The sequence below is a fragment of the Bos indicus x Bos taurus genome, chromosome 29 (genome assembly GCF_003369695.1).
Source record: "Bos indicus x Bos taurus breed Angus x Brahman F1 hybrid chromosome 29, Bos_hybrid_MaternalHap_v2.0, whole genome shotgun sequence".
NCBI classification, from domain to species: domain Eukaryota; kingdom Metazoa; phylum Chordata; class Mammalia; order Artiodactyla; family Bovidae; genus Bos; species Bos indicus x Bos taurus.
In genome coordinates, this window is record NC_040104.1 from 13,999,304 (window position 1) to 14,012,581 (window position 13,278).

Consider the following 13,278-nt stretch of genomic DNA (forward strand, 5'->3'; position numbering starts at 1 on the left):
GACATATGCAGCATGTGCCACTTCTGCCTTGACCTTGATTTACCCCTTGCTTTCTCGGAGGAACTTCAGGTTTCCCGTAAGGGTGATTTATAATAACAACTACAGCAAGCATCAGTGTTTAGACTCCACAGCCCTGTAGGCATCAGGCAATTCCTCTAGCTATATATCACTGCTGTGAGCATTTTGCAGACAAAGTAACTGAGGTTAAGTAACTCAGGTCATGAACACACAGCTAGGAAATGCCAAAGCTGAGATTTGAACTCTGGTCTGTCTGCCTTCAATTTTCATAATGGATACCACACAGAATGTTACAGTCTGCTACATGATATGAGAGAATGGATTATATTTCTCTCCCTTTTTCAGAACAAACTTTCTTCTTACATGTGTGATAAATAATATAACTACAAACCTGGCGACTGGCAGAGGCAGCTGGATCCTGTGATAGACTCTCCCGAGACCCCTTTAGTCCCTGCTGCTGTCAGGAACAAAGGAGGGGGTTCTCTAGGAGCCTTTCCATCAGTTCTAGATCCGTCCTATACCTGATCACACTTTAATTACAGCTGGACTCAGGCAGGGGAGAAATGGAGATGTCCTGTGGGGTTTCCCACCTTCTATCTTAAGATATCTGGGTTCACACAGAGATATGAACTATCTCTGAAATCTGTTCTGTTTCTTCTTACCTCCTTAGCTGGCCAGACTCTGCATCTGCAAGGTTAGGTGGTTGCAAATTCTGTCTCTGTGGACTGTGCTGGCTTATCTTAAATGCTTTTATAAAAAGGTATATGCATTATATACAGATCCCTGACTTATGGCGTTTCCCCAGAGACCCTACTCAGGGCCCATCTAGGCCCCATGCCTCCCCTAGTATGGTCCAGTTTCTGTGAGGCCCAAGGAGAGGAAGTCATAGATGTCTTACCTGGTCGACCCGGCGAGCCTTTCAATGTTCCTTCTTCTGATCCTGTGGGCCTCTGAAACCTGGCCTAGAAATTTCTGATAAAAGAACATTTGGTTTCTCTTTGAAGCTCCAAAGTCTTGTTTGCAATTTCACTTTGAGTCAAACAATGAATCCATTCTCTGGCTTCTGAGTTGAGCTCATTTGACCTTCAGAATATTTATGGCCTTGATTGGGTAGGAATGGGGTTCCATGGGCCTTTGAGAAGTGGGCCACTAAGATCTCATAATCCAATAGGTTTATAAGCAATTGAGGAAGTAATTAACAAGTATTTACTGAGTGTCTTCTGTGTGTCAGATGGTATGTTACATGCTGAGGTATATAGATTTCTAGACGTTTATAATGACTTGGCAAGGTAGAATCTAACCATTGTCAGATAATCATAGTACAGGCATACCTCGTTTCATTGTGATTGCCAGATATTGCTTTTTTTTTTTAATCAATTGAAGGTTTGTGGTAACCCTGCATTGAGTAAGTCTGTAGCACTATTTTCTCAGCAGCATTATTTTAAAATTATGGTATATTCCTTTAGACATAATGGTATTGCACACTTAATAGACTATGGTGCAGCATAAACACAACTTTTAGTTGCACTGGGAAATCAAAAAATTCAGTAGGATATTTACTTTTTGGAAGGGGTCCAGAACTAAACCCACAACATCTCTGAGTTGTGCCTGTACAAGTTATGGCTGGAAACAAACAAAGAACCAGGCCATCAGTGATAAAGTAGGTGGAAGACATGTCAAAGATTTGGGCTGGTCTCTGGAGGTTTGTGAGTGGCTGGACATTGAATAGGACATCCAACCAAGAGTGGACTTTGAAAGGAGGGTCAGGTTAAAGCTGCACAAAAGGCACAGTCTATTCCAGAAGAGTGTGAACCAGAGGCACAGGTGCATGTTAAAAGGTGTCAGGAAAATCAAAACTACAGTGAGGTACCACCTCACACTGGTCATAATGGCCATCATCAAAAAATCTACAAACAATAAATGCTGGAGTGGGTGTAGAGAAAAGGAAACCCTTATGCACAGTTGGTGGGAATGCAAATTGATACAACCACTATGAAGAACAGTATGGAGGCTCCTTAAAACAGCATGGCAGTTCTAAAAACAGAACTACCTTGTGACCCAGCAATCCCACTGCTGGGCATATACTCAGAGAAAACCATAATTCAAAAAGATTCATGCACCCCAGTGTTCATAGCAGCACTATATAATTAGCCAGGAAAGCAACCTAAACATCCACCAACAGAAGAATGGATAAAGAAGATGCAGTACATATACACAATGGATACTCAGCCATAAAAAAGCACGAAATGAAGTCATTTGTAGAGACATAGATGGACCTGGAGAACCCACACAGAGTGAAGAGTCATACAGAGTGAAGTAAATCAGAAAGAGTAAAGCAAATATCTGGTATTAACACATAGATGTAAAATCTAGAAAAGTGGTATAGGTGATCTCATTTGCAAAGCAGAAATAGAGACATAGATGTAGAGAACAAATGTATGGACACCAAGGGGAAAGGGGGAGGGATGGGAGGAATTGGGAGACTGGGATTGATACATATATACCTTTGATCCTACGGAGATCAAACAAGTCAATCCTAAAGGAAATCAGTCCTGAACATTCATTGGAAGGACTGATGTTGAAGCTGAAGCTCCAATACTTTAGCCACCAGATGTGAGCAGCCCACTCACTGTAGCAGAAAATTCTACTCCAAAATATGCCTCTTTGGCATAATAATAATTACAGTTGGTTGAACCTTGAACAACTCAGGGCCTAGAAGAACCAACACTCCACATAGTTGAAAATTGGGTATAATTTAGAGTCAACCCTCTGTATCTGAGGTTCCACATCTGTGGATTTAACCAACCTTGGGTTGTGCAGTACTGCAATGAAATAGATCAGCAGATAAGTGTACCTGTGCAGTTCAAACCCATGTTGTTCAAGGGTCAACTGTGTTTTGGACTGATTACTTTGAGGAAGAGCAGACATAGGAAAATCTCTGAAAACAGAAGTTACCTTTTTGTAAGAGAAACATACCTTTATAAAGGAAGACTTCATTTGTAAGGATGCCTTCCTCACTGTACCAGGAAGGAAAGGATGACAAAATCACAAGAAACTCTTTCCTGCAGAGAAGGAATACCTTAAATCTGTGTCATTTAAGCGTCCTCTTGTTTACCTCCCATAATCAGCCTCCTCACATCTTCCTCTCTTTTCTCTGGAGCAGAAGATGGGATTTAAGCCTGAATTTTGAGTCAACTTTGAGTGTTACTCATTTTCCACTACATGTCTTCTAGGTACACAGTTTAGTTCAGTTCAGTTGCTCAGTCATGTCTGACTCTTTGTGACCCCATGAACTGCAGCACGCCAGGCCTCCCTGTCCATCACCAACTCCCGAAGTTTACCCAGACTCATGCCCATTGAGTTGCTGATGCCATCCAACCATCTAGTCCTCTGTCGTCCTCTTCTTCTCCTGCCCTCAATCTTTCCCAGCATCAGGGTCTTTTCCAATGAGTCAGCTCTTCGCATGTGGTGGCCAAAGTATTGGAGTTTCAGCTTCAACATCAGTCCTTCCAATGAACATCCAGGACTGATCTCCTTTAGAATGGACTGGTTGGATCTCCTTGCAGTCCAAGGGACTCTCAAGAGTCTTCTCCAACACCACAGTTCAGAAGCATCAATTCTTTGGTGCTCAGCTTTCTTTATAGTCCAACTCTCACATCCATACATGACCACTGGAAAAAACATAGCCTTGACTAGACGGACCTTTGTTGACAAAGTAATGTGTCTGCCTTTTAATATGCTGTCTAGGTTGGTCATAACTTTCCTCCCAAGGAGTAAGCATCTTTTAATTTCATGGCTTCAATCACCATCTGCAGTGATTTTGGAGCCCCAAAAAATAAAGTCAGCCACTGTTTCCATTGTTTCCCCATCTATTTGCCATGAAGTGATGAGCCAATTTATGTGATAAACTTCTGTTTTTCTCTTGTTAATCTGTCTTTTGTTTCAGGGGCTCCAGCTGAGAATTTAGAAGAGTAGAAAAGGGAAATTATTTTTTTCCTCCTCTAAAATGTCCACCCTGGTGATTCATTGGAACACTGATGCTGAAGCTCCAATACTTAGGCCACCTGATGTGAAGAGCTGACTCACTGGAAAAGACCCTGATGCTACGAAAGATTGAAGGCAGGAGGAAAAGGGGACGAGAGAGGATGAGATGGTTGGATGGCATCACCGAATCAATGGACATGGTGAAGATGGGAGATGGGAGATGGTGAAGGACTGGGAGATGGTGAAGGACAGGGAAGCCTGGCATGCTGCAGTCCATGGGGTCCTAAATAGTCAGACATAACTGAACAACTGAACAACAGCAAACTAACTCTTCAAGACACATCTTGAAACCTGTCTTCCATGAAGACTTCCTTACACTTTCCAGTGAAAATAAATCTCCTTGAGACTCAAATGTCAACTGCCTGGGGATGGGTTCTGATTATTGCAGCCTTGTAGGATCAGCTTTTCCTTTAGGTTCCTATCGTTGGGGCTGCTGGGAGGAGGGCAAGAGGAATTCCATCTTAAAGACTGTCAGCCATCTTAAGGCAGGATGAGAACTGGGCCTGAAGCCTGTTAACCATCATTAAAGAAAAAACAGGAAACCCCCTCCTAACAGATGGCAAACACAGAGTGGAAGTAAAAGTCAGGTTATCTCAGTTAGATTAACAACAGTGCCTGCACCTGTGTGTTGTAATTGTTAATTCTTCCACCCCTGTACATTGTAAAACTACTTACTAATGTGTACCCAGTCATGTAGCTGCTCCTGCTGCTGCTAAGTTGCTTCAGTTGTGTCCAACTCTGTGCGACCCCACAGATGGCAGCCCACCAGGCGCCCCCGTCCCTGAGATTCTCCAGGCAAGAACACTGGAGTGGGTTGCCATTTCCTTCTCCAATGCAGGAAAGTGAAAAGTGAAAGTGAAGCTGCTCAGTCGTGTCCAACTTGTAGCAACCCCATGGACTGCAGCCCACCAGGCTCCTCCATTCATGGGATTTTCCAGGCAAGAGTACTAGAGTGGGGTGCCATTGCCTTCTCCGAGTAATGTAGCAGAGGGTATAAAATCGAGTCCTCCAAAATCATCCGGGGTCCTTGTTGGGAACTGATTCCCCTTGGACCCGCTGGTGTAATAAACTGTGCTCCACTGTCTTAGGTGTCCTCTGAGGTGTGTTTTGTGATTCCAGATTCTACAAGACTATGGGCTAGCTAAAGCCCCATTATACATATTGTGGTCTCACTCCCAACAACTTGGAGGACTTGGGTTGTGGAGTACGCTTTTCTTAGTCACCTCTTGCCTCAACTTCATGCTTTATACATTTCTGATCTAGGTCATACCTCCCTTTTCCAGCTGTTTCTCCAACCTGAAAGAAATCAGTCATGAAACACAGCTCTTTGTTAAAGGTTGAACTAGATCTCTTTCTGCAACATCCCGCTGCCCAAATATGTTAGAGTCACTTGGACATGAAGAAGATCAAACCAGTCAATCCATAAGGAAATCAATCCTGAATACTCATTGGAAGCACTGATACTGAAGCTCCAATACGTCAGCCACCTGACACAAAGAGCCGACTCATTGGAAAAGACCCTGAGGCTGGAAAAGATTGAAGGCAAAAGGAGAAGGGGGTGACAGAAGATGAGATGGTTAGATGGCATCATTGACTCAATGGACATGACTGAACCAACTCCGGGAGATAGTGAAGGACAAGGGAACCTCGCATGCTGCAGTCCATGGGGCCACAAAGAGTTGGACACAACTTAGCAACTGAACAACGACAACAACCTCCAATACCTCACCAGTCAGTTCAATCGCTCAGTACCTCATAATGCAACCTTATTTGGAGGCAGGTTCATTACAGATGGGCTTCCCTTGTGGCTCAGCTGGTAAAGAATCTGCCTGCAATGCGGGAGACCTGGGTTTGATCCCTGGGTGGGGAAGATCTCCTGGAGAAGAAAATGGCAACCCACTCCAGTTATTCTTGCCTGGAAAATCTCATGGATGGAGGAGCCTGGTGGGCTGCAGTCCATGGGCAAAGAGTCAGACACAACTGAGCGACTTCACTTTCACTTTCATTACAGAAGTAATCAAGTTAGAATTAGGTCTTTGAGATGGTCTTTAATCCAGTAGGACTGGTATCCTCATAAAAAGGGCAAATTTGGACAGAGGCAGATGTACACACAGGGAGAACATGATGGGAACATGAAAGCAGAGACTAGGGTGATACATCTACAAGCCAGGAATCCTATAGATTGCCAGCAAACCACCAGAAGCTAGGCAAGAAGCATGGACCTGGCCATCTATCACATCCTCAGAAAGAACGAACCTAACTGCAGGTGATACACTTCTGTTGTTTAAGCCACCCAGTTTGTGATACTTTGTTACAAGCAGTTTGGAAAACAAATGGACCATGATTTTCTTTAATCTTTAGTTACAGGAAAAAGTTCCATGTGGCAGAAATGTACCAAAATTGGGGGTAGGGAATAAAGCTTGGTAGCAGGGGCAGTGCAGCAAAGCAGAGCAAGGAATTTAACCTTGGGTAGTAGGTGTCTCTGATCTTAGTCCCTAACCCTTTCCCAGCACAGAGAATTCAAAGCAGGTTTTCTCTAGCACCCTGGACATCCTCCACATTTCCAGGACCCCCTCCCTTCTTCTCTCACTTTTCTTTTCTCTCTGTTCCTGGGCTTCATGGCCCCTTCGTGTTGCCCCCAGAATAGATTCTTCCCACATGATGAGGCAGCCTCTTTCAGCCTCCCCAGCTTGGCCAGGCCCTTGAGTGGAAGGAGGGACTCACTTCTCATACCTCTAAAGATCCAAAGATAGTTGAGTTGCCCCTTAAGAAAATTTGCTGTCACTGAACAAAAAGAAATGTTTGCTTTCTCAACACTGTTCTGTTCCAAACTCCCATAACATCATAATTTCATGGCATCATTTTATTTGAACCTCTCTGTGGCCTTGGTCTTCGGAGAAGGCAATGGCAACCCACTCCAGTACTGTTGCCTGGGAAATCCCATGGATGGAGGAGCCTGGTAGGCTATAGTCCATGGGGTTGCTAAGAGTCGGACATGACTGAGCGACTTCACTTTCACTTTTCACTTTCATGCATTGGAGAAGGAAATGGCAACCCACTCCAGTGTTTTTGCCTGGAGAATCCCAGGGACAGAGGAGCCAGGTGGGCTTCCATATATGGGGTCGCACAGAGTCGGACACGACTGACGTGACTTAGCAGCAGCAGTGGCGTTGGTCTTAGTTATCCCTGTGCTACTGTTATCTCTATATAGGTCTACCCTTCCTGATGAGGCTCTGAGTCCCTAAGGGGTTGGATCTGATTCTTATCTGCAAGAGGCTGTGGCTTGGTGTTTGATGAACGAGTGCATATATGCCTGAAGGTGGCAAATCAAAGGCAGGAGTCCAGACAGGCTGGAGGATTGACACTGAACATCTTAAAAAGCAAGCCCTTGATCAGGGCCTTGAATGCCGCTGTCAGAAGTCTAATCTTATCCTGGAGGTGCTGCCAAAGAACTTGACTGAATTATGTTCCTGACCTGGTGTTTTGTGGAAGGCAGAACTTGAAAGCAATGAAACTAGATTTGGTTTGGTTGAGGAAATTTCCAAACCAATTGTAAGGAGATTAGTTTAGATGGACAATCTCAATGGAAATTAGGCGCTATTCATCAAGACAATAGTCAGATGTCCAAACAGAAGAGCCAAGATCTGTTGTCCATGACAAAACATCAATGGAAGAATGATCCAGAAGGCATTTTGGAGATCTGCTGCCTCCCCCTCTGCTCCAACTCCAAAGGCCCTGAGTGCAAAATGGCAGGACAATTTTAAAGGCTTATCCTAAGCCAGTGCTACCATTGCAATTTGGAAGCATATAACACGGTTGATTTCACAGGTTCACATCTGGAATCTCATCCATGGCTGATTTAGATGAGACTTTGGACTTACACTTTTAAATTAATGGTGGAATGTGTTAAGACTTTTGGAGCTATTGAAACTGAGCAGGACTTGAGAAATTACCTGAGACCAAGGAAGTGCAAGCCCTGAACACACCCTAATCTTATCAGCAACCCCACCCTTGAACCATTGCTATAAAACCTCCCTGGTGGGAACACATAGTTTTTGAGGGACATGAGTCCCTGTGTCCCCTTTTGCCTGGCAAAGCAATAAAGCTATTCTTTTTTACTTCAACCAAAACTCTGTCTCCAAGATTCAATTTGGTATCAGTGCACAGAGGCCAAGCTTTTGGTTTCAGATTTAGCAATGTGGAGTCATTGGGACTTTGATAAGAATGATTCTAGTGAATAGGTGTAAAAATATGATTACAACGAATTCAGAATCGATGGGAGGGACTTCCCTGATGGTCCAGTGGTCAAGACTGTACTTCCATTGCAAGAGGCATGAGTTTGATCCCTGTTCAGGGAACTAAGATCCTGCATGCCTTAAGGGGTAGCAAAAAAAAAAAAAGGCAATGGGAGAGTAATTTGAGACAACAAGCAGAAATTAGTTTGAGGAGATCATCTCTGTAAAGAGGAGTAGAGGAATAGAGCAGCATCTCCAGGTGGTTCTGGGGTCAGAAGAGGGTTTCATTTTGCAGTGGGAAGAAAGTATAATATGTTTGGGTGCTCTTGGGGATAATTCAGTAGATTGTGAAAAACCAGGAAATGGGAAAGTGTAGATGAGGGGGTGGAATCAGGTGCCAGGTAGAAGGAGCCTGGATATTTCCTCTATAGTAACTGGACAGAAGGCAGTCTATGGTCACAGAAAGGTCTAGTGTTTGGTCAGAGCTTGTAATTCTCTTCTGACTACATTTGATTTCTCAAGAAAACAGGAAGCAAGCTCCTTAGGTGAGAATTGGGGAGGGAGGTACGTGGGTTTGCAGAGAGAGGAAAAGATAAAACATAGCTGGGACTTCCCTGGTGGTCTAGTAGTTAAGACTCCATGCTTCCAATGCAGGGGCCACAGGTCTGATCCCTGGTCAGGGAACTAAGATCCCACACACCAGACTGTGTGGTCAAAAAGGAAAAAACATGATATAGTTACATAGAAATTGAGAAACAGTATAGATCAGTGAAATGAAACACAACTGCTAGATGGCTATTTAGGAAGGAAATAGCAGCTGGTTGGGTTAAATCAGGGTTGAGATTTTGTCAGATAGCACACTGAGGTGAGAGCTGAACCAGGGAGTTGATACTGATTTTGGTGATAGTGAATTTGGTGATTTTACCGTGGAGTGTAAGAGTCATGGAGGCAGGGAGTCGGGGGGCAGTGAAGAGATGGGAGATTGATGGGTTGTAGGTCCAGTCGGAGTTGAGAACTGTAGGACTTAGGAGGAGAAGTAGGATATGTGGAAGCTGGGGAAACCCAGGTTATGGAGGAGGTGCAGCTATGGAAATGCCAAGGTTGAGTTGTGACCTTGACAGTGAGTGATTGAAGTGGGGTGGAAGCAGGGATTACTGAGGGAAAGGAGGACTAGTTTCTTTATATTCGGTGAAAAAAGAGGCAGAAGGAAGTGACTCTCATAGGCATATTTCTGTTCTGCTTTCCTGCACCTTTCTCTGCCCTACTGATATTTTGCCCTTCCTTGTGTGGGGCTGATGGTTGGTGGAGGAAACTCCCTTTATTGTCTTGCCATTTGTTTACCAATTGGTTTATTTCCTGGTTTAGTTCAGTAGAGTTCAGCCGCTCAGTCCTGTCCGACTCTTTGCGACCCCATGAATTGCAGCATGCCAGGCTTCCCCATCCATCATCAACTCCTGGAGTTCACTCAAACTCAGGTCCTTCGAGTCAGTGATGCCATCCAGTCATCTCATTTTCTGTCATCCCCTTCTCCTCCTGCCCTCAATCCCTCCCAGCATCAGTCTTTTTCAATGAGTCAACTCTTCGAATGAGGTGGCCAAAGTACTGGAGTTTCAGCTTTAGCATCATTCCCTCCAAAGAACATCCAGGACTGATCGCCTTTAGGATGGACTGGTTGGATCTCCTTGCAGTCCAAGGGACTCTCAAGAGTCTTCTCCAACACCACAGTTCAAAAGCATCACTTCTTCGGCGCTCAGCCTTCTTCACAGTTCAACTCTCACTTCCATACATGACTACTGGAAAACCATAGCCTTGACTAGACAGACCTTTGTTGGCAAAGTAATGTCTCTGCTTTTGAATATGCTATCTAGGTTGGTCATAACTTTCCTTCCAAGGAGTAAGCGTCTTTTAATTTCATGGCTGCAATCACCATCTGCAGTGATTTTGAAGCCCCCCAAAATAAAGTCTGACTCTGTTTCCACTGTTTCCCCATCTATTTCCCATGAAGTGATGGGACCTGATGCCATGATCTTCGTTTTCTGAATGTTGAGCTTTAAGCCAACTTTTTCACTCTCCTCTTTCACTTTCATCTAGAGGCTTTTTAGTTCCTCTTCACTTTCTGCCATAAGAGTGGTGTCATCTGCATATCTGAGGTTATTGATATTTCTCCCGGCAATCTTGATTCCAGCGCGTGCTTCTTCCAGCCCAGCGTTTCTCATGATGTACTCTGCATAGAAGTTAAATAAGCAGGGTGACAATATACAGCCTTGACGTACTCCTTTTCCTATTTGGGACCAGTCTGTTGTTCCATGTCCAGTTCTAACTGTTGCTTCCTGACCTGCATACAGATTTCTCAAGAGGCAGATCAGGTGGTCTGGTATTCCCATCTCTTTCAGAATTTTCCACAGTTTACTGTGATCCACACAGTCAAAGGCTTTGGCATAGTCAATAAAGCAAAATAGATGTTTTTCTGGAACTTTCTTGCTTTTTTTATGATTCAGTGGATGTTGGCAATTTGATCTCTGGTTCCTCTGCCTTTTCTAAAACCAGCTTGAACATCTGGAAGTTCACAGTTCATGTATTGCTGAAGCCTGGCTTAGAGAATTTTGAGCAATAGACTTGAGCAAATTATACTTTCTGAGCCCCAGATTTTCATATTTTTCTTAAAATGTAGATAATGCTACTCTGTATCGTTTGATTAGGAAATGAAATAATAAAGGTGAAAAGGCATTGAGAAGAATAACTTAGTAGATATTGACTCAATAAACATTCTTTTTCTCCAGAAGATTGAGTCCATTCAATGGATATTAGCGAGTATCTATATCCCTGGGTGCTATTCAACAGTGGAAGTTGGGGGGTATTCTCTGATGGCAAAATGACTTCTGGCAGCCATTGGACTGGCCCAGGGATTAGTCCTTTACACGGTTTTATTGGCCTTTTTCCTGGGCAAAGTCTGATCTTGCTGTTCCTGCCTTAATTGTCCTCTGCATCTGTCCAGCCTCTTTCTGATGACTCCCATTTCCTGAGTTAACTTTACAACATGTGAAAACGTACTTATGTGTAGCCTGGCTAGAAAGAGAGCAGAAGTATCGAGGGGAAGGTAAGGGACCTGGGCTTTTCAACAGCTTAGATGGGAAATAGATAGGTGGGACTGAATCTCATTTAGTCTCTGATTGTTCAGCCCTAAAGGGGAAGGGTCATCATTTTGTCTCCCAGGTGAGAGCTTGGGGAATGTTTTATCTGGGTTTCCACTTAGACATTCACTCTTTAGAAGAGCTTCTCAGAAGAGGTGTCTAAGGATGGTGCTGGCTGCCTTTGGAGACACCATCATAATATATACCACTATACAAGGTGCTCAAGATTAGAAGGAATATTTGAAGATATTGTTGAAAAGAGGTTCTCAAATTTTGAGTGGGCATCAGAATTGCCTGGCAGGCTTATTAAAACACAGATTGCTGTATTTCTAAGTAAGTCTGGGGTGGAGCCAAAGAATTTGCATGTCTAACGGGCTCCTGGGTGATGCTGTAAATATGGGGGTAATTATAGGGGATATTCAAGCATCAGATAAAAGTTATCTTTAAATTTGGGGCCACCTCTGAAATGCTGGGTTGGGAAGATCCCTGGGAGAAGGGAATGGCTACCCACCCCAGTATTCTTCCCTGGAGAATTTCATGGACAGAGGAGCCTGGTGGGTTACAGTCTATGGGGTCGGAAAGAGTCAAGACATGATTCAGCGACTAACACTTTCACTTTCTGAAATGCGATGTTCCTATAAATTCTTGAGTGTCCTATTACTGAAATCTTAGCTTTTCTCCTGAAACCTTTTATTACTCTAGCCTTTTCCATCTGAGTAAATGGCTGTTCACCCAGTTACTTGAGGCAGAAACCTTGAAATTGTCCTTAATTTCCCCTTCTTCCCCTGCTCCCTGACAGCAGGGAGACGTTTGAGAACACCTGATCTTTAGGAACAATTGTTCTAACCCATTGGCATGGAAACTTTTGGAAGCCAGTGGCCATTGTGGATAAGAGTATTTAAATTAATGTGTGCATCTAGAAGTTATGAATGTACAGCCATTTCATACAGGAATTTGTCCCTGTCCTTTTATACATAAAGATGTACTAGCCTCATAACTTTGTAAGCTGTCATAAGACAATGTTGACTATTGAGCTCTATTGCATCGGTTATAACAGCAAAGAAAAGGGATTGATCAGTTTAGTGGGTAACTCACTCTTTCCAAAGATCTTCCCCACACAGTAGGCTTCCTTATTGCACTAAAAATTTTGCTTCCTCAACTTGCCTTGTTCTCTGCTTTCCTCATTCCTTTTATTATTTTTAATTAAAAAAAAATTTTGGAGTACAGTTGATGTACAGTGTTGTGTTAGTTTCAGGTATACAGCAAAGTGAATCAGTTATACATACACACATATTCATTCTTTTTACAGATTCTTTTCTCAGATAGGTTATTGAGAGTACTGAGTAGAGTTCCCTGTGCTATACAGTAGGTCCTTGCTGGTTATCTATCTATTTATATGTAGCAATGTGTGAATGTTCATCCCAAGCTCCTGATTTATCTCTCCCTGCCACCTTTCTCCTTTGGTTACCAAAAGTTTGTTTTTGATATCTGTAAGTCTGTTTCTGGTTTGGAAATAAATTCATTTGTATCAATTTTTAAAATTATATTCCACATATGAGTAATATATGATATTTGTCTTTCTCTGTCTGACTTCTTCACTTAGTAAGATCATTTTTAGGTTCATACATGTTGTTACAATCAATGCTTTCCACATTCCTTTTTGATTCACTGCCAGACTAAATCAGATCCCTGTCTGTTCTCTTGCTTCTTATCCCACATTTCTTCTCCAGGTCAGAGAAAATTGCTTGTATATTGTCCTCTCTTCTGAGGGCAGAATTTCCTTGAGGTCAAGGGCAGTTGTGTTCCCCAGTGTTCACCCTCCTTTTGCTGTGACTAGAGCCTTAAACATA